General features: G+C 46.0%; 1 protein-coding gene across 11 annotated transcripts in view; it reads right to left on the reverse strand.

Annotated features, from left to right (window-relative positions):
- Positions 1-21,849, reverse strand: part of LOC147081169 (uncharacterized) — an 88,833-nt gene that overhangs the window by 60,727 nt on the left and 6,257 nt on the right. For 6 of the 11 annotated variants that reach the window (XR_015076802.1, XR_015076803.1, XR_015076804.1 and 3 more), the window contains one exon: positions 14,009-14,435. The exons of the other annotated variants lie outside the window; for them this stretch is intronic. The gene's annotated coding sequence lies outside the window, so the exon portion shown is untranslated. The remainder of the gene's footprint in view (positions 1-14,008; positions 14,436-21,849) is intronic. 11 annotated transcript variants of the gene reach the window in all.

The following is a 21,849-nucleotide window of genomic DNA, read 5'->3' on the forward strand; positions in this document are numbered from 1 at the left end:
CTAACTCGCTGTGTAACACAATGTTACCTCACCACCCTTTCGGACAATGCATTCCAGATCATACTAACTCGCTGTGTAACACAATGTTACCTCACCACCCTTTCGGGCAATGCATTCCAGATCACACTAACTCACTGTGTAACACAATGTTACATCACCACCCTTTCGGACAATGCATTCCAGATCTCACTAACTCGCTGTGTAACACAATGTTACCTCACCACCCTTTCGGGCAATGCAATCCAGATCTCACTAACTCGCTGTGTAACACAATGTTACCTCACCACCCTTTCGGGCAATGCATTCCAGATCACACTAACTCGCTGTGTAACACAATGTTACCTCACCACCCTTTCGGACAATGCATTCCAGATCACACGAACTCGCTGTGTAACACAACGTTACCTCACCACCCTTTCGGACAATGCATTCCAGATCACACTAACTCGCTGTGTAACACAACGTTACCTCACCACCCTTTCGGACAATGCATTCCAGATCTCACTAACTCGCTGTGTAACACAATGTTACCTCACCACCCTTTCGGACAATGCATTCCAGATCTCACTAACTCGCTGGGTAACACAATGCTCCCTCACCACCCTTTCGGACAATGCATTCCAGATCTCACTAACTCGCTGTGTAACACAATGTTACCTCACCACCCTTTCGGACAATGCATTCCAGATCTCACTAACTCGCTGTGTAACACAATGTTACCTCACCACCCTTTCGGGCAATGCATTCCAGATCTCACTAACTCGCTGTGTAACACAATGTTACCTCACCAGCCTTTCGGGCAATGCATTCCAGATCTCACTAACTCGCTGTGTAACACAATGTTACCTCACCACCCTTTCGGACAATGCATTCCAGATCTCACTAACTCACTGTGTAACACAATGTTACCTCACCACCCTTTCGGACAATGCATTCCAGATCACACGAACTCGCTGTGTAACAATGTTACCTCACCACCCTTTCGGACAATGCATTCCAGATCACACTAACTCGCTGTGTAACACAATGTTACCTCACCACCCTTTCGGGCAATGCATTCCAGATCACACTAACTCACTGTGTAACACAATGTTACCTCACCACCCATTCGGACAATGCATTCCAGATCACACTAACTCGCTGTGTAACACAATGTTACCTCACCACCCTTTCGGACAATGCATTCCAGATCTCACTAACTCGCTGTGTAACACAATGTTTCCTCACCACCCTTTCGGGCAATGCATTCCAGATCACACTAACTCGCTGTGTAACACAATGTTACCTCACCACCCTTTCGGACAATGCATTCCAGATCACACTAACTCGCTGTGTAACACAATGTTACCTCACCACCCTTTCGGACAATGCATTCCAGATCACACTAACTCGCTGTGTAACACAATGTTACCTCACCTCCCTTTCGGACAATGCATTCCAGATCACACAAACTCGCTGTGTAACACAATGTTACCTCACCACCCTTTCGGACAATGCATTCCAGATCACACTAACTCGCTGTGTAACACAATGTTACCTCACCACCCTTTCGGACAATGCATTCCAGATCACACTAACTCGCTGTGTAACACAATGTTACCTCACCACCCTTTCGGACAATGCATTCCAGATCACACTAACTCGCTGTGTAACACAATGTTACCTCACCACCCTTTCGGACAATGCATTCCAGATCTCACTAACTCGCTGTGTAACACAATGTTACCTCACCACCCTTTCGGGCAATGCATTCCAGATCTCACTAACTCGCTGTGTAACACAATGTTACCTCACCACCCTTTCGGACAATGCATTCCAGATCTCACTAACTCGCTGTGTAACACAATGTTACCTCACCACCCTTTCGGGCAATGCATTCCAGATCTCACTAACTCGCTGTGTAACACAATGTTACCTCACCACCCTTTCGGACAATGCATTCCAGATCACACTAACTCGCTGTGTAACACAATGTTACCTCACCACCCTTTCGGGCAATGCATTCCAGATCACACTAACTCGCTGTGTAACACAATGTTACCTCACCACCCTTTCGGACAATGCATTCCAGATCACACAAACTCGCTGTGTAACACAATGTTACCTCACCACCCTTTTGGGCAATGCATTCCAGATCACACTAACTCGCTGTGTAACACAATGTTACCTCACCACCCTTTCGGACAATGCATTCCAGATCTCACTAACTCGCTGTGTAACACAATGTTACCTCACCACCCTTTCGGACAATGCATTCCAGATCACACAAACTCGCTGTGTAACACAATGTTACCTCACCACCCTTTTGGGCAATGCATTCCAGATCACACTAACTCGCTGTGTAACACAATGTTACCTCACCACCCTTTCGGACAATGCATTCCAGATCTCACTAACTCGCTGTGTAACACAATGTTACCTCACCACCCTTTCGGACAGTGCATTCCAGATCACACTTACTCGCTGTGTAACACAATGTTACCTCACCACCCTCTCAGGCAATGCATTCCAGATCACACTAACTCGCTGTGTAACACAATGTTACCTCACCACACTTTCGGACAATGCATTCCAGATCTCACTAACTCGCTGTGTAACACAATGTTACCTCACCACCCTTTCGGACAATGCATTCCAGATCACACTAACTCGCTGTGTAACACAATGTTACCTCACCACCCTCTCGGACAATGCATTCCAGATCACACTAACTCGCTGTGTAACACAATGTTACCTCACCACCCTTTCGGACAATGCATTCCAGATCTCACTAACTCGCTGTGTAACACAATGTTACCTCACCACCCTTTCGGACAATGCATTCCAGATCTCACTAACTCGCTGTGTAACACAATGTTACCTCACCACCCTTTCGGGCAATGCATTCCAGATCACACTAACTCGCTGTGTAACACAATGTTACCTCACCACCCTTTCGGACAATGCATTCCAGATCACACTAACTCGCTGTTTAACACAATGTTACCTCACCACCCTTTCGGACAATGCATTCCAGATCACACTAACTCACTGTGTAACACAATGTTACCTCACCACCCTTTCGGACAATGCATTCCAGATCACACTAACTCGCTGTGTAACACAATGTTACCTCACCACCCTTTCGGGCAATGCATTCCAGATCACACTAACTCACTGTGTAACACAATGTTACCTCACCACCCTTTCGGACAATGCATTCCAGATCACACTAACTCGCTGTGTAACACAATGTTACCTCACCACCCTTTCTGGCAATGCATTCCAGATCTCACTAACTCACTGTGTAACACAATGTTACCTCACCACCCTTTCGGACAATGCATTCCAGATCACACTAACTCGCTGTGTAACACAATGTTACGTCACCAACCTTTCGGACAATGCATTCCAGATCACACTAACTCGCTGTGTAACACAATGTTACCTCACCACCCTTTCGGACAATGCATTCCAGATCACACTAACTCACTGTGTAACACAATGTCACCTCACCACCCTTTCGGACAATGCATTCCAGATCACACTAACTCGCTGTGTAACACAATGTTACCTCACCACCCTTTCGGGCAATGCATTCCAGATCACACTAACTCACTGTGTAACACAATGTTACCTCACCACCCTTTCGGACAATGCATTCCAGATCACACTAACTCGCTGTGTAACACAATGTTACCTCACCACCCTTTCGGACAATGCATTCCAGATCTCACTAACTCGCTGTGTAACACAATGTTACCTCACCACCCTTTCGGACAATGCATTCCAGATCACACTAACTCGCTGTGTAACACAATGTTACCTCACCACCCTTTCGGACAATGCATTCCAGATCTCACTAACTCGCTGTGTAACACAATGTTACCTCACCGCCTTTTCGGACAATGCATTCCAGATCTCACTAACTCGCTGTGTAACACAATGTTACCTCACCACCCTTTCGGACAATGCATTCCAGATCACACTAACTCGCTGTGTAACACAATGTTACCTCACCACCCTTTCGGACAATGCATTCCAGATCTCACTAACTCGCTGTGTAACACAATGTTACCTCACCACCCTTTCGGGCAATGCATTCCAGATCACACTAACTCGCTGTGTAACACAATGTTACCTCACCACCCTTTCAGGCAATGCATTCCAGATCACACTAACTCGCTGTGTAACACAATGTTACCTCACCACCCTTTCGGACAATGCATTCCAGATCTCACTAACTCGCTGTGTAACACAATGTTACCTCACCACCCTTTCGGACAATGCATTCCAGATCTCACTAACTCGCTGTGTAACACAATGTTACCTCACCACCCTTTCGGACAATGCATTCCAGATCTCACTAACTCGCTGTGTAACACAATGTTACCTCACCACCCTTTCGGACAATGCATTCCAGATCTCACTAACTCGCTGTGTAACACAATGTTACCTCACCACCCTTTCGGACAATGCATTCCAGATCTCACTAACTCGCTGTGTAACACAATGTTACCTCACCACCCTTTCGGACAATGCATTCCAGATCTCACTAACTCGCTGTGTAACACAATGTTACCTCACCACCCTTTCGGGCAATGCATTCCAGATCTCACTAACTCGCTGTGTAACACAATGTTACCTCACCACCCTTTCGGACAATGCATTCCAGATCTCACTAACTCGCTGTGTAACACAATGTTACCTCACCACCCTTTCGGGCAATGCATTCCAGATCTCACTAACTCGCTGTGTAACACAATGTTACCTCACCACCCTTTCGGGCAATGCATTCCAGATCACACTAACTCGCTGTGTAACACAATGTTACCTCACCACCCTTTCGGACAATGCATTCCAGATCTCTCTAACTTGCTGTGTAACACAATGTTACCTCACCACCCTTTCGGACAATGCATTCCAGATCACACTAACTCGCTGTGTAACACAATGTTACCTCACCACCCTTTCGGGCAATGCATTCCAGATCTCACTAACTCGCTGTGTAACACAATGTTACCTCACCACCCTTTCGGACAATGCATTCCAGATCTCACTAACTCGCTGTGTAACACAATGTTACCTCACCACCCTTTCGGACAATGCATTCCAGATCACACTAACTCGCTGTGTAACACAATGTTACCTCACCACCCTTTCGGACAATGCATTCCAGATCTCACTAACTCGCTGTGTAACACAATGTTACCTCACCACCCTTTCGGACAATGCATTCCAGATCTCACTAACTCGCTGTGTAACACAATGTTACCTCACCACCCTTTCGGACAATGCATTCCAGATCACACTAACTCGCTGTGTAACACAATGTTACCTCACCACCCTTTCGGACAATGCATTCCAGATCTCACTAACTCGCTGTGTAACACAATGTTACCTCACCACCCTTTCGGACAATGCATTCCAGATCTCACTAACTCGCTGTGTAACACAATGTTACCTCACCACCCTTTCGGACAATGCATTCCAGATCTCACTAACTCGCTGTGTAACACAATGTTACCTCACCACCCTTTCGGACAATGCATTCAAGATCTCACTAACTCGCTGTGTAACACAATGTTACCTCACCACCCTTTCGGACAATGCATTCCAGATCTCACTAACTCGCTGTGTAACACAATGTTACCTCACCACCCTTTCGGACAATGCATTCCAGATCTCACTAACTCGCTGTGTAACACAATGTTACCTCACCACCCTTTCGGGCAATGCATTCCAGATCTCACTAACTCGCTGTGTAACACAATGTTACCTCACCACCCTTTCGGACAATGCATTCCAGATCTCACTAACTCGCTGTGTAACACAATGTTACCTCACCACCCTTTCGGGCAATGCATTCCAGATCACACTAACTCGCTGTGTAACACAATGTTACCTCACCACCCTTTCGGACAATGCATTCCAGATCTCACTAACTCGCTGTGTAACACAATGTTACCTCACCACCCTTTCGGACAATGCATTCCAGATCACACTAACTCGCTGTGTAACACAATGTTACCTCACCACCCTTTCGGGCAATGCATTCCAGATCTCACTAACTCGCTGTGTAACACAATGTTACCTCACCACCCTTTCGGACAATGCATTCCAGATCTCACTAACTCGCTGTGTAACACAATGTTACCTCACCACCCTTTCGGACAATGCATTCCAGATCACACTAACTCGCTGTGTAACACAATGTTACCTCACCACCCTTTCGGACAATGCATTCCAGATCACACTAACTCGCTGTGTAACACAATGTTACCTCACCACCCTTTCGGGCAATGCATTCCAGATCTCACTAACTCGCTGTGTAACACAATGTTACCTCACCACCCTTTCGGGCAATGCATTCCAGATCACACTAACTCGCTGTGTAACACAATGTTACCTCACCACCCTTTCGGACAATGCATTCCAGATCTCACTAACTCGCTGTGTAACACAATGTTACCTCACCACCCTTTCGGACAATGCATTCCAGATCTCACTAACTCGCTGTGTAACACAATGTTACCTCACCACCCTTTCGGACAATGCATTCCAGATCTCACTAACTCGCTGTGTAACACAATGTTACCTCACCACCCTTTCGGGCAATGCATTCCAGATCTCACTAACTCGCTGTGTAACACAATGTTACCTCACCACCCTTTCGGACAATGCATTCCAGATCACACTAACTCGCTGTGTAACACAATGTTACATCACCACCCTTTCGGACAATGCATTCCAGATCTCACTAACTCGCTGTGTAACACAGTGTTACCTCACCACCCTTTCTGGCAATGCATTCCAGATCTCACTAACTCGCTGTGTAACACAATGTTACCTCACCACCCTTTCGGGCAATGCATTCCAGATCTCACTAACTCGCTGTGTAACACAATGTTACCTCACCACCCTTTCGGACAATGCATTCCAGATCTCACTAACTCGCTGTGTAACACAATGTTACCTCACCACCCTTTCGGGCAATGCATTCCAGATCACACTAACTCGCTGTGTAACACAATGTTACCTCACCACCCTTTCGGGCAATGCATACCAGATCTCACTAACTCGCTGTGTAACACAATGTTACCTCACCACCCTTTCGGGCAATGCATTCCAGATCTCACTAACTCGCTGTGTAACACAATGTTACCTCACCACCCTTTCGGACAATGCATTCCAGATCTCACTAACTCGCTGTGTAACACAATGTTACCTCACCACCCTTTCGGACAATGCATTCCAGATCACACTAACTCGCTGTGTAACACAATGTTACCTCACCACCCTTTCGGACAATGCATTCCAGATCTCACTAACTCGCTGTGTAACACAATGTTACCTCACCACCCTTTCGGACAATGCATTCCAGATCTCACTAACTCGCTGTGTAACACAACGTTACCTCACCACCCTTTCGGACAATGCATTCCAGATCACACTAACTCGCTGTGGAACACAACGTTACCTCACCACCCTTTCGGACAATGCATTCCAGATCACACTAACTCGCTGTGTAACACAATGTTACCTCACCGTCCTTTCGGACAATGCATTCCAGATCTCACTAACTCGCTGTGTAACACAATGTTACCTCACCACCCTTTCGGACAATGCATTCCAGATCTCACTAACTCGCTGTGTAACACAATGTTACCTCACCACCCTTTCGGACAATGCATTCCAGATCACACGAACTCACTGTGTAACACAATGTTACCTCACCACCCTTTCGGACAATGCATTCCAGATCACACTAACTCGCTGTGTAACACAATGTTACCTCACCACCCTTTCGGGCAATGCATTCCAGATCTCACTAACTCGCTGTGTAACACAATGTTACCTCACCACCCTTTCGGACAATGCATTCCAGATCTCACTAACTCGCTGTGTAACACAATGTTACCTCACCACCCTTTCGGGCAATGCATTCCAGATCACACTAACTCGCTGTGTAACACAATGTTACCTCACCACCCTTTCGGACAATGCATTCCAGATCACACTACCTCGCTGTGTAACACAATGTTACCTCACCACCCTTTCGGGCAATGCATTCCAGATCACACTAACTCGCTGTGTAACACAATGTTACCTCACCACCCTTTCGGACAATGCATTCCAGATCTCACTAACTCGCTGTGTAACACAATGTTACCTCACCACCCTTTCGGACAATGCATTCCAGATCACACTAACTCGCTGTGTAACACAATGTTACCTCACCACCCTTTCAGGCAATGCATTCCAGATCACACGAACTCGCTGTGTAACACAATGTTACCTCACCACCCTTTCGGACAATGCATTCCAGATCACACTAACTCGCTGTGTAACACAATGTTACCTCACCACCCTTTCGGACAATGCATTCCAGATCTCACTAACTCACTGTGTAACACAATGTTACCTCACCACCCTTTCGGGCAATGCATTCCAGATCACACTAACTCGCTGTGTAACACAATGTTACCTCACCACCCTTTCGGGCAATGCATTCCAGATCACACTAACTCGCTGTGTAACACAATGTTACCTCACCACCCTTTCGGGCAATGCATTCCAGATCACACTAACTCGCTGTGTAACACAATGTTACCTCACCACCCTTTCGGACAATGCATTCCAGATCTCACTAACTCACTGTGTAACACAATGTTACCTCACCACCCTTTCGGACAATGCATTCCAGATCTCACTAACTCACTGTGTAACACAATGTTACCTCACCACCCTTTCGGACAATGCATTCCAGATCTCACTAACTCGCTGTGTAACACAATGTTACCTCACCACCCTTTCGGACAATGCATTCCAGATCTCACTAACTCGCTGTGTAACACAATGTTACCTCACCACCCTTTCGGACAATGCATTCCCGATCTCACTAACTCACTGTGTAACACAATGTTATCTCACCACCCCTTCAGGCAATGCATTCCAGATCACACTAACTCGCTGTGTAACACAATGTTACCTCACCACCCTTTCGGGAAATGCATTCCAGATCACACTAACTCGCTGTGTAACACAATGTTACCTCACCACCCTTTCGGACAATGCATTCCAGATCACACTAACTCACTGTGTAACACAATGTTACCTCACCACCCTTTCGGGCAATGCATTCCAGATCACACTAACTCGCTGTGTAACACAATGTTACCTCACCACCCTTTCGGGCAATGCATTCCAGGTCACACTAACTCGCTGTGTAACACAATGTTACCTCACCACCCTTTCGGACAATGCATTCCAGATCACACTAACTCGCTGTGTAACACAATGTTACCTCACCACCCTTTCGGACAATGCATTCCAGATCTCACTAACTCGCTGTGTATCACAATGTTACCTCACCGCCCTTTCGGGCAATGCATTCCAGATCACACTAACTCGCTGTGTAACACAATGTTACCTCACCACCCTTTCGGACAATGCATTCCAGATCTCACTAACTCGCTGTGTAACACAATGTTACCTCACCACCCTTTCGGACAATGCATTCCAGATCTCACTAACTCGCTGTGTAACACAATGTTACCTCACCGCCCTTTCGGGCAATGCATTCCAGATCACACTAACTCGCTGTGTAACACAATGTTACCTCACCGCCTTTTCGGACAATGCATTCCAGATCACACTAACTCTCTGTGTAACACAATGTTACCTCACCACCCTTTCGGACAATACATTCCAGATCTCACTAACTCGCTGTGTAACACAATGTTACCTCACCACCCTTTCGGACAATGCATTCCAGATCTCACTAACTCGCTGTGTAACACAATGTTACCTCACCACCCTTTCGGACAATGCATTCCAGATCTCACTAACTCGCTGTGTAACACAATGTTACCTCACCACCCTTTCGGACAATACATTCCAGATCACACTAACTCGCTGTGTAACACAATGTTACCTCACCACCCTTTCGGACAATGCATTCCAGATCACACTAACTCGCTGTTTAACACAATGTTACCTCACCACCCTTTCGGACAATGCATTCCAGATCTCACTAACTCGCTGTATAACACAATGTTACCTCACCGCCCTTTCGGGCAATGCATTCCAGATCTCACTAACTCGCTGTGTAACACAATGTTACCTCACCACCCTTTCGGGCAATGCATTCCAGATCTCACTAACTCGCTGTGTAACACAATGTTACCTCACCACCCTTTCGGACAATGCATTCCAGATCACACTAACTCGCTGTGTAACACAATGTTACCTCACCACCCTTTCGGACAATGCATTCCAGATCTCACTAACTCGCTGTGTAACACAATGTTACCTCACCACCCTTTCGGACAATGCATTCCAGATCTCACTAACTCACTGTGTAACACAATGTTACCTCACCACCCTTTCGGACAATGCATTCCAGATCTCACTAACTCACTGTGTAACACAATGTTACCTCACCACCCTTTCGGACAATGCATTCCAGATCTCACTAACTCGCTGTGTAACACAATGTTACCTCACCACCCTTTCGGACAATGCATTCCAGATCTCACTAACTCGCTGTGTAACACAATGTTACCTCACCACCCTTTCGGACAATGCATTCCCGATCTCACTAACTCACTGTGTAACACAATGTTATCTCACCACCCTTTCAGGCAATGCATTCCAGATCACACTAACTCGCTGTGTAACACAATGTTACCTCACCACCCTTTCGGGAAATGCATTCCAGATCACACTAACTCGCTGTGTAACACAATGTTACCTCACCACCCTTTCGGGCAATGCATTCCAGATCACACTAACTCGCTGTGTAACACAATGTTACCTCACCACCCTTTCGGGCAATGCATTCCAGGTCACACTAACTCGCTGTGTAACACAATGTTACCTCACCACCCTTTCGGACAATGCATTCCAGATCACACTAACTCGCTGTGTAACACAATGTTACCTCACCACCCTTTCGGACAATGCATTCCTGATCTCACTAACTCGCTGTGTATCACAATGTTACCTCACCGCCCTTTCGGGCAATGCATTCCAGATCACACTAACTCGCTGTGTAACACAATGTTACCTCACCACCCTTTCGGGCAATGCATTCCAGATCACACTAACTCGCTGTGTAACACAATGTTACCTCACCACCCTTTCGGGCAATGCATTCCAGATCACACTAACTCGCTGTGTAACACAATGTTACCTCACCACCCTCTCGGGCAATGCATTCCAGATCACACTAACTCGCTGTGTAACAATGTTACCTCACCTCGCCTGTGGCTCTTTCTCCACTCACTTTAAATCTGCATCGTCTGGTTACTGACCCTTCTGCCAATGGAAACAGTTCCTCCTTATTTACTCATCAAAACCAATCATGAGTTTCAACAGCTCTATAAAATCTTCGTTTAACCAACTCTGCTCTAAAGAGAACAAACCAGTCTCTCCCCAGAACTGAAGTCCCTGATCCTTAGTGCAATTCTCTCAAATCTCTTCTGCACTGTCTCCAAGGCCTTGATATCCTCCCTAAAGTGTGGTGCCCAGAATTGAAAACCAGACTCCAGCTGAGGCCTAACCAGTCTGTTCTAACAGTTGAACATCACTTCCTTGCTGCTATTCGCTATTCCTCCTGTAATAAAGCCGAGGACATGGCTCATGGTGTCAGCACTTGACTAATGAGCACTGTCGGAGGCGAGGACATTCACCACTGCTCCACTAATATTAACAGTGGGGTCACTTTAAGCAGATTGGTGACGTAATATCTTTAGGGGTCTTACAGTATCTGGAAACCTCTTAAATACATAACTGGTTTGATCTGACTGCTGTTTTACAATTATAATTCTCCACGTGTGCACATGTCCCGCTGTGTGTCTAACAAACTCAGTCAGCGTCCTTCCCTTTCCCCACTGGGGAAATGTGAAAGCGATTCAGTCCCGGATCAGTAATTTCTCCAAACTTAAGTTGATGTTATTCGCCGGCATTAAGTTATAACCAAATTTGAGACCTTGTAAGATGGAGTTTTCTGCTGTTTGACACACGCAGACTCTGGTATAATAAACACACGACAACAACAGCAGCACCGTAGGGAATCAAGCTGAATACAGAAAGTACAGAGGAGAAATCAAAAACAAACTAAGAGGGGCACGGAAAAACTGAGGAAAGATTAGTGGGAGTAGAATAGGGAACATTAAAATCTTTCTTAAACATGTAAAGCCTAAAAGGAGAGTCAATGGAAAGGTGCGATGATTAAGGACCAAAAGGCCAATCTTCTGGTGGATGCAGTGGGCATGGCTGAGGTACTGAATGAGTACTTTGCATCTGCCTTCACTAAAGAAGAGGATGCTGCCAATGTTACAGTGAAGGAGAGGGTGGTAGTGAAATTGGACAGGATATAAATAGACCAAGAGGATGTAGTGAAACAGTTGACAGCGCTCAAAGTGGAAGTGTCATGGTCTGGATGGGATGCATCCTGGGTTACTGAGAGAAGGAAGGCTCTGGCCACAATCTTTGAATCCTCCTTGGATAGGGGAGTGGTGCCACAGGACTGGGGATTTGCAAATGTTACCCCCTTGTTTAAAAACGGAGCGTGTGGTAAACCAATGAACGACAGGCGAATCAGTCTAGCGCCAGTGTTCAGGAACCTTCTGGAGATAAATCAATGAGAACCTGCTAAGATATCATCTCTCCTTACAGCAGTAATTGACTCCTTGATTAATATTGCAACACCCCCTCCTCTTTTACACCCCTGTCTTGCCTGAAGATTCTATACCCTGGAATACTGAGCTGCCAGTCCTGCCCCTCCCTCAACCATGTCTCTGTGATAACAATATCATACTCCCATGTGTTCATCAACACCTTGAATTCATCTGCCTTACTCGCAAGACTCCTTGCATTAAAATAAATGCCATCCAGCCTTGCCATGCTCCCTTGTGCCGTTACATATTTGCTCTGCCTTCCAGGCTGACCTGTTTTTTCCTCTATATTTGGCTGTGCATCACCCTCTACTGTAGCTCCACTCTGTATCCCATCCCCCTGCCAAGTTAGTTTAAACTCCCAACAGTACTAACAAACCTCCCTGCAAGGATGTTGGTCCCGTTCCGGTTCAGGTGCAAACCGTCCGACTTGTACAGGTCCCACCTTCCCCAGAAAAAGAGCCAGTGATCAAAGAAACTAAAGCCCTCCCTCCTGCACCAACTCTTTAGCCACGCATTCATCTGCTCTATCCACCTATTCCTATACTCACTAGCACATGGCACTGGGAGTAATCCAGAGATTACAGTCTTTGAGGTCCTGCTTTTTAATCTGCTACCTAGCTCCCTAAATTCTTGTTGCAGGACCTCATCCCGCTTTCTATCTATGTCCTTGGTACCAATGTGAACCACGACCTCTGACTGTTCGCCCTCCCCCTTCAGAATGCCCTGCAGCCGTTCAGTGACATCCTTGACCCTGGCACCAAGGAGGCAATATACCATCCTGGAGTCACGTCTGCGGCCACAGAAACGTCTATCTGTTCCCCTTACGATAGAATCCCCCATCACTATTGCTCTCCCACTCTTTTTCCTCCCCTCCTGTGCAGCTGAGCCACTCGTAGTGCCACGGACTGGGCTCTTGCTGCATTCCCAAGAAAGCATCTCCCCAGCAGTATCCAAAACGGAAAATCTGTTGGCGAGGGAGATGGACCCTGCACTACCTTCCTAGTTCTTTTACTCTGTCTGGCGGTCACCCATTCCGTCTGACCACCTCGTTAGACGAGCTATGAAGATCTCAGCTTCGCGGATGCTCCACAGTGACTCCAGCCGCAGCTCCAGCTCAGAAACGTGGATTTCGAGTAGCTGCAGCTGGAGACACTTCCTGCACACATGTTCGCCCTGGACACCGAAAGTGTCCCCGACTTCCCACATAGCACAGGAGGAGCACTCCACACTGCCGAGCTGCCCTGCCATGTCCTACCCCTAATTTACTCCCTTTAAAGAATATTAAATACACTAGGGACCTTACTTCCCTTTAAACACTACTTACGCTAAACTAGAAACCTTACTTTTACTTTAACGACAGGACTGTAGAAATATTCATCAGGTCCTACTTCCCAATCAGCTCCTTCCCTGGTTGCGACGTCACTTTAGCGGTTTTGCAGTTGTAGTTTGACTGCTCCCGCTCTCAGACTCTTTCCTGCAGTCCTGTGACGTCTCTCCTCGATTTTGTTGTACTTTTGGAATTCGCCGGACTTGTATCTGCCTCCTCACTGCTGCCGACTCCTTGAAGGTCCGCGCTGTCCTCAGCCTCCCGCTCTATTTATGCCTCCTCGCTGCTGCTGCCGACTCCTCGCAGGTCCGCGCTGTCCTCGGCCTCACGCTGTATTTATGCCTCCTCGTTGCTGCTGCAGACTCCTCGCAGGTCCGCGCTGTCCTCGGCCTCCCGCTGTATTTATGCCTCCTCGCTGCTGCTGCCAACTCCTCGCAGGTTCTCTTTAGAGCAGAAAAATGTTAATTGGGAGATTTAATAGAGGTGCTCAAAATCATGAAGGTGTTTCCATAGAGTAAATAAGGAGCAACTGTACCCACTGACAGAAGGGTCGGTAAACAGAGGAGACGGATTTAATGTAATTGACAAAACGCCAGAGGGGAGGTAAGATCAGATTGTTTTTAGGCATCGTGTTATGATCTGGAATGCAATGTCTGAATGAGTGATGGGAGCAGAGACAATAGTAACTTTTAAACCTGAATTAGTGAAATACACGAAGGGGAGAACATTAGCAGTGCTCTGGGCACAGAGCAGGGGAGTGGGACACATTGGCCTGCTCTTTCAAAGAGCCGGTACAGGCACGTTGTGCCCAATGGCCTCATTCTGTGCTGTCTGGTCCCAAGTTTCTATGCTATCAACCTCGAACTCTTTGTTCCTGAGCGAGTAATAAACGATAAATGTACCTGAATGCTATTTACAGAAGCAGATCTTTAGTGTGTGAAATTGCATTGGGAAGTTTAATTCTGTTAACCAGCAAACGATGACCAAAAATTGATAAAAAGGGAGAAAAATCGACTGAGTATATCAGCAAGAAACATTTAAAAATTGTAGGAGCTTCTGAAAGTAAGTAAACATGGAGAGTAGCAAAAGTAAGCATTGGTCCCTTAGAGGCTGAGACAGGAGAAATTATAATGGGAAATAAGGAAATGGCAGATTTTAAACAAATATTTTGTATCTGTCTTCACAGTAGAAAACACAAATAACGCACCAAAAATGGCAGGGAACCAAGGGACTAATGAAAGGACTGACATCAATTACTTTCAGTTCCTGCGAGAAAAAAAGTACTTGAGAAACTAATGGGACTAAAAACCGACAAATCCCCAGGACCTGACGGCCGACATCCTAGGGTTCTACAAGAGGTGGCTGAAGAGAGAGTGGATGCATTGGTTGTGATCTTCCAAAATTCCCTAGATTCTGGAGCAGTCCCAGTGGATTAGAAGGTAGAAAAAGTAACCCCGCTATTCTAGAAAAGGGGAAGAGAGAAAGCAGGGAACTACAGGCCAGTGAGCCTGGCGTCAGGAAAATGCTGGAATCCATCATTAAGGGAGGGGTAAGAGGGCACTTAGAAAATCATATGATCAGGCGGAGTCAACATGGTTTTATGAAAGAGAAATCATGCTATTAGTGTTTTTTGAGGATGCAACTAGCTGGATAGATAATGGGGAACTGGTGGATGTCAAATATTTGGATTGCCAAAAGGCATTTGATAAGGTGCCACATAAAAGGTTGCTGTGCAAGATAAGGACTCATGGGGTGAGGGGAATATATTAGTTACAAGGACAGGTTGGAGAAGCTGGATCTGTTTTCATTAGAGCAAAGGAGGTTGAGGGGTGATTTGATCGAGGTGTACAAGATTATGATGGGTTTGGATAGGCTAGACAGGGAAAGGCTGTCCCCACTAGTTGATGGTACGAGGACTAGGGGACACAGATTTAAGGTTTTGGGCAAGAGATACAGGGGGCGAATGTGAGTAAAAACCTTTTTACACAGTGAGTGGTGAGGACCTGGAACTCGCTGCCGACGGAAGTGGTGGAAGTGGAGACACTCGATGTTTTCAAGGGGAGACTGGACAGGCACTTGAGGGAAATAAACTTGCAGGGCTACGGGGATAGAGCGGGGGAATGGGACTGACTGGATTGCTCTACAGAGAGCCGGCACGGACTCGATGGGCCGAATGGCCTCCTTCTGTGCCGTTATGACTATTACCATCGATAGAGGATTGGTTAACTGACAGAAAACAGAGAGTAGGGATAAACAGGACATTTTCAGCTTGGCAGGCTAGTGGGGTGCCACAAGGATCAGTGCTGGGGCCTCTGCTATTTACAATCTATATTACTGACTTAGATGAAGGGACCGAGTGCAATGGATCCAAGTTTGCTGCTGATACAAAGCTAGGTGGGACAGTAAGCTATGGGGACACAGAGCCTGCAAAGGGATATGGGCAGTCTAAGTGTGCGGGCAGTAAGGTGACAGATGGAATATAATGTGGGGAAATGTGTGCGTATTTACTTTAGTAGGAAGAACAGAAAAACAGAACCTTTTTTAAATGGTGAAAAATGATTAAATGTTGGTGTTCAGAGAGATTTAGGTGTTCTCGTACAGGAGACAAAGTTAGCATGCAGGTACCGCGAGCAATTGGGCAGGCGGATGGCATGTTGGACTTTATTACAAGGGGTTGGGATACAACAGTGAGGAAGTCTTGCTACAATTGGACAGGGCTTTGGTGAGACAACACCCAGAGTACCGGGCACAGTTTTGGTCTCATATCGATAAAGGATGGGATAAAGACAGTAGGGAGAAATGATCTTAGCTCCAAAAATAAAGTAAATAAATCAGTTTGGGTGGAGCCAAGAAACAGCAAGGGGCAGAAAACATTGGTTGGAGGTGATTATAGGCTCCCAAACTGTAGTTGTAATGTAGGGCGGCGTATAATTCAGGGAACTAGAGGTGCATGTAGCGAGGGTAATATAGTAATCATGGGGGATTTTAAGCTATGTATAGATTGGGGGAACGAAATCTGCAGTAATAGTGTGGGGACATCATCTGAGTCAATGGGACTCTCTCTGACCTTTCTCCCCAGTCCATCTCCAGGGCCAGTGTGTATCTGAGTCAATGGGACTCTCTCTGACCTTTCTCCCCAGTCCATCTCCAGGACCAGTGTGTATCTGAGTCAATGGGACTCTCTGACCTTTCTCCCCAGTCCATCTCCAGGACCAGTGTGTATCTGAGTCAATGGGACTCTCTCTGACCTTTCTCCCCACTCTATCTCCAGGACCAGTGTGTATCTGAGTCAATGGGACTCTCTCTGACCTTTCTCACCAGTCCATCTCCAGGACCAGTGTGTATCTGAGTCAATGGGACTTTCTCTGACCTTTCTCCCCAGTCCATCTCCAGGGCCAGTGTGTATCTGAGTCAATGGGACTCTCTCTGACCTTTCTCCCCAGTCCATCTCCAGGACCAGTGTGTATCTGAGTCAATGGGACTCTCTGACCTTTCTCCCCAGTCCATCTCCAGGACCAGTGTGTATCTGAGTCAATGGGACTCTCTCTGACCTTTCTCCCCAGTCCATCTCCAGGACCAGTGTGTATCTGAGTCAATGGGACTCTCTCTGACCTTTCTCCCCACTCTATCTCCAGGACCAGTGTGTATCTGAGTCAATGGGACTCTCTGACCTTTCTCCCCAGTCCATCTCCAGGACCAGTGTGTATCTGAGTCAATGGGACCCTCTCTGACCCTTCTCCCCAGTCCATCTCCAGGGCCAGTGTGTATCTGAGTCAATGGGACTCTCTCTGACCTTTCTCCCCAGTCCATCTCCAGGGCCAGTGTGTATCTGAGTCAATGGGACTCTCTCTGACCTTTCTCCCCAGTCTATCTCCAGGACCAGTGTGTATCTGAGTCAATGGGACTCTCTCTGACCTTTCTCCCCAGTCCATCTCCAGGACCAGTGTGTATCTGAGTCAATGGGACTCTCTCTGACCTTTCTCCCCAGTCCATCTCCAGAACCAGTGTGTATCTGAGTCAATGGGACTCTCTCTGACCTTTCTCCCCAGTCCATCTCCAGGACCAGTGTGTATCTGAGTCAATGGGACTCTCTCTGACCTTTCTCCCCAGTCCATCTCCAGGACCAGTGTGTATCTGAGTCAATGGGTCTCTCTCTGACCTTTCTCCCCAGTCCATCTCCAGGACCAGTGTGTATCTGAGTCAGTGGGACTCTCTCTGACCTTCCTCCCCAGTCCATCTCCACGACCAGTGTGTATCTGAGTCAATGGGACTCTCTCTGACCTTTCTCCCCAGTCCATCTCCAGGACCAGTGTGTATCTGAGTCAATGGGACTCTCTCTGACCTTTCTCCCCAGTCCATCTCCAGGACCAGTGTGTGTCTGAGTCAATGGGACTCTCTCTGAACTTTCTCCCCAGTCCATCTCCAGGACCAGTGTGTATCTGAGTCAATGGGACTCTCTCTGACCTTCCTCCCCAGTCCATCTCCAGGACCAGTGTGTATCTGAGTCAATGGGACTCTCTCTGACCTTTCTCCCCAGTCCATCTCCAGGACCAGTGTGTATCTGAGTCAATGGGACTCTCTCTGACCTTTCTCCCCAGTCCATCTCCAGGACCAGTGCGTATCTGAGTCAATGGGACTCTCTCTGACCTTTCTCCCCAGTCCATCTCCAGGACCAGTGTGTATCTGAGTCAATGGGACTCTCTCTGACCTTTCTCCCCAGTCCATCTCCAGGACCAGTGTGTGTCTGAGTCAATGGGACTCTCTCTGAACTTTCTCCCCAGTCCATCTCCAGGACCAGTGTGTATCTGTGGTGATTATTCTTTATGTTTAGTAAGAAGTATTGTAATTGGTTGTTTCTTTCCTGCCTTGAGCTATATGCTGTAAACTCATTGGTAGTTGATGTCATGTGATTTGTGGTGGCCATCTTAAATTCAGTTCTCTGCAGCCTTGGTTGGGACTGGGTGTTGAAAGATCTGCTACTGGATTTTTAAAGTTAATAAAGCCTAGATTTAGAAAGGCAAATCTACTCTTTATTTCAATTTATTAACTTTAAGTCAGAATGGAGCGATATCTTCAACCGGAACGATTCAATGCTGACCCTAATTCTGCAGGAGTGGATGATAAATGGAAACACTGGTATCGTACATTAAAAAACTTTTTGGGTGTCTAAATAAGCTGAATATGCTGATCAACTACATTGCTGCGGATGTGTATAAGTATATTTTGGACTGTGAAACTTACGAATTGGCTATTTCTACATTGGAAAAGATTTTTGTTAAACCAAAGAATGAGGTATTTGCACGTCACCTTCTATCTGCCCGTAGGCAGCAGGTGGGAGAATCTTTGGATACTTATTTACAAGCACTTCGGCACCTTAGTGCTAACTGTAATTATAAGACCGTGACGGCTGAAGAATATAAGGAAGAATCGGTACGGGATGCTTTTATTAATGGATTACTGTCTCGATCAATTCGTCAGCGGTTGTTAGAAAAGAAGACTTTGGAACTTAAGAGTGCTTTCGAGCAAGCCTCTACATTGGATGTGGCTCAGAGAAGTTCGGATTCTTATGCTCTTTTTAAACGGCCTGTGACTGTGGTTTCGGCAGTTCCGGATGAAAAGGAATTATGTGGACTTAATAGGAGTGGTTTACTAGATTCTGAAACAGTTTCTACTTCGGCGGCTGTTGCCTCTAGGATTCAGAAGTGTTATTTTTGTGGGAACGTCCGGCACCCTTGTCTGAAGTGTCCTGCTCGGGAGGCTGTGTGTAGTAAATGCGGCAAGAGAGGTCATTATGCACGTGTTTGTAAATCATCAGGTTCAATTACCTCCTCTGCGACTATTCAGCCTTTAGATAGGGCGTTTATTGCATCAATTTCTGCTGCATTTGCTCATGGCCTAAACAAAGCTATAGTTACGGCCCAAGTTAATGGGTTAGAAGTGAAGGCCCTTACAAAACTCTCGGTACTGCCCGTATCTATAAGTCTTCAGTTTGTGAAGGAGAAGCGTTTGAAAATTTCGCCTGTTACTTATCAGGTGTGTATGGCTCAGACGACTCTCACTTCACAAGTAGCTGGTTGTTGCCTTGTGAAATTGATTCTTCTAGGTAATACGTATACTGATATACGCCTATCTGTTCTGCCTAATCTCTGTGCGGATATTTTGATTGGTCATGATGTGCTTCAATTACACGAGTCTCTCAGTCTTTCGTTTGGAGGGACTAAGCCACCTTTATCTATTTGTGGATTAACCTCTTCCATTTCTCCATTATCACTTTTTTCCAATTTGATGCCGGATTGTAAGCCAATTGCTACCAAGTCAAGAAGGTATAGCAGTCAGGATAGAGAATTTATTCATTCTGAAGTTCAACGTCTTTTATTGGAAGGAATCATTGAACCTAGTTGTTCGCCTTGGCGGGCACAGGTAGTTGTCACCACTAACGAGAGACATAAGAAACGAATGGTGATAGACTACTCCCAAACTATTAATAGGTATACTCAATTAGATGCGTACCCTTTGCCTAAGATTGATGAGCTTATCAACAAAGTATCTCAGTATAAGGTTTTTAGCACTATTGATTTAAAGAGTGCTTATCATCAGATTCCTATTGTTAAGAGGGATCAACCATATCCGGCCTTTGAGGCTGGCGGAAAGCTGTATCAGTTTTGCCAAATACCATTTGGTGTTACTAATGGTGTTGCTTGTTTTCAACGGGCAATGGATGCTTTTATAAGTGATAACTCTCTCTCCGACACCTTTTCATACTTAGATCACATCACGGTGTGTGGCAAATCAAGGGTGGAGCATGATTCTAATTTAGAAAGATTCCTTCAAGCTGCGGAAAAAGTTGGTTTAACTTTCAATAAAGAGAAGTGTATCTTTTTGACCACTGAGGTAAATCTACTGGGGTATATTATCTCGGGAAACAAGATTAAACCAGACCCAGAACGTCTGCGACCATTGATTGACTTACCTTGTCCTACTAATTCTAAGGCTTTGCAACGAGTTGTTAGACTGTTTTCTTATTATTCTAATTGGATTGCAAACTTTTCACAGAAGATCCGGCCCCTTATTCGGGTTACGACATATCCTCTATCATGGGAGGCCAGGACGTGTTTTGATAATTTTAAAAAGGATATCCTTGGAGCAGTTGTGCATTCTATTGATGAGCAGGTTCCCTTTGTGATTGAGACGGACGCTTCTGATTTTGCAATTGGGGCTACTCTGAACCAAAATGGAAGACCTGTGGCCTTTTTTTTACGTACCTTGAACAATAGTGAAAAAAGACATTCTTCAATAGAGAAAGAAGCGTATGCAACAGTAGAAGCACTGCGTAAATGGAGACATTATTTATCGGGGCGACATTTTACGTTGGTAACTGACCAAAAATCTGTGTCCTTTATGTTTGATGTCAAACATTTTGGAACGATCAAGAATGATAAAATAATGGAGGTGGAGGATTGAGTTGGCATGCTACCATTTTGATATAGTTTATCGTCCGGGGAAGGATAATGTTGCTGCTGATGCGCTGTCGAGGGCTTATTGTTCTGTGATTCACGGAGATACGCTTATTAATCTTCACAATGCCTTATGCCATCCTGGGGTTACGAGGATAATACACTTCGTACGCGGTAAGAATTTGCCCTTTTCAGTTGAAGACGTCAAGCGGATGACTTCATCATGTTCTATCTGTGCTCGGTGTAAACCGAATTTCTTTAAGCCTCAACGAGCTCATCTTATAAAGGCTACTTCTCCTTTTGAACGTTTGAGCGTCGATTTTAAGGGGCCTCTTCCTTCAACGACTCAAAATCGATATATATTTACTGTTGTGGATGAGTTTTCAAGGTTCCCTTTTGCTTT

This window comes from Somniosus microcephalus, unplaced genomic scaffold (assembly GCF_052327205.1).
Source record: "Somniosus microcephalus isolate GS21.2 unplaced genomic scaffold, FLI_Smic_1.0 scaffold722, whole genome shotgun sequence".
Lineage (NCBI taxonomy): Eukaryota > Metazoa > Chordata > Chondrichthyes > Squaliformes > Somniosidae > Somniosus > Somniosus microcephalus.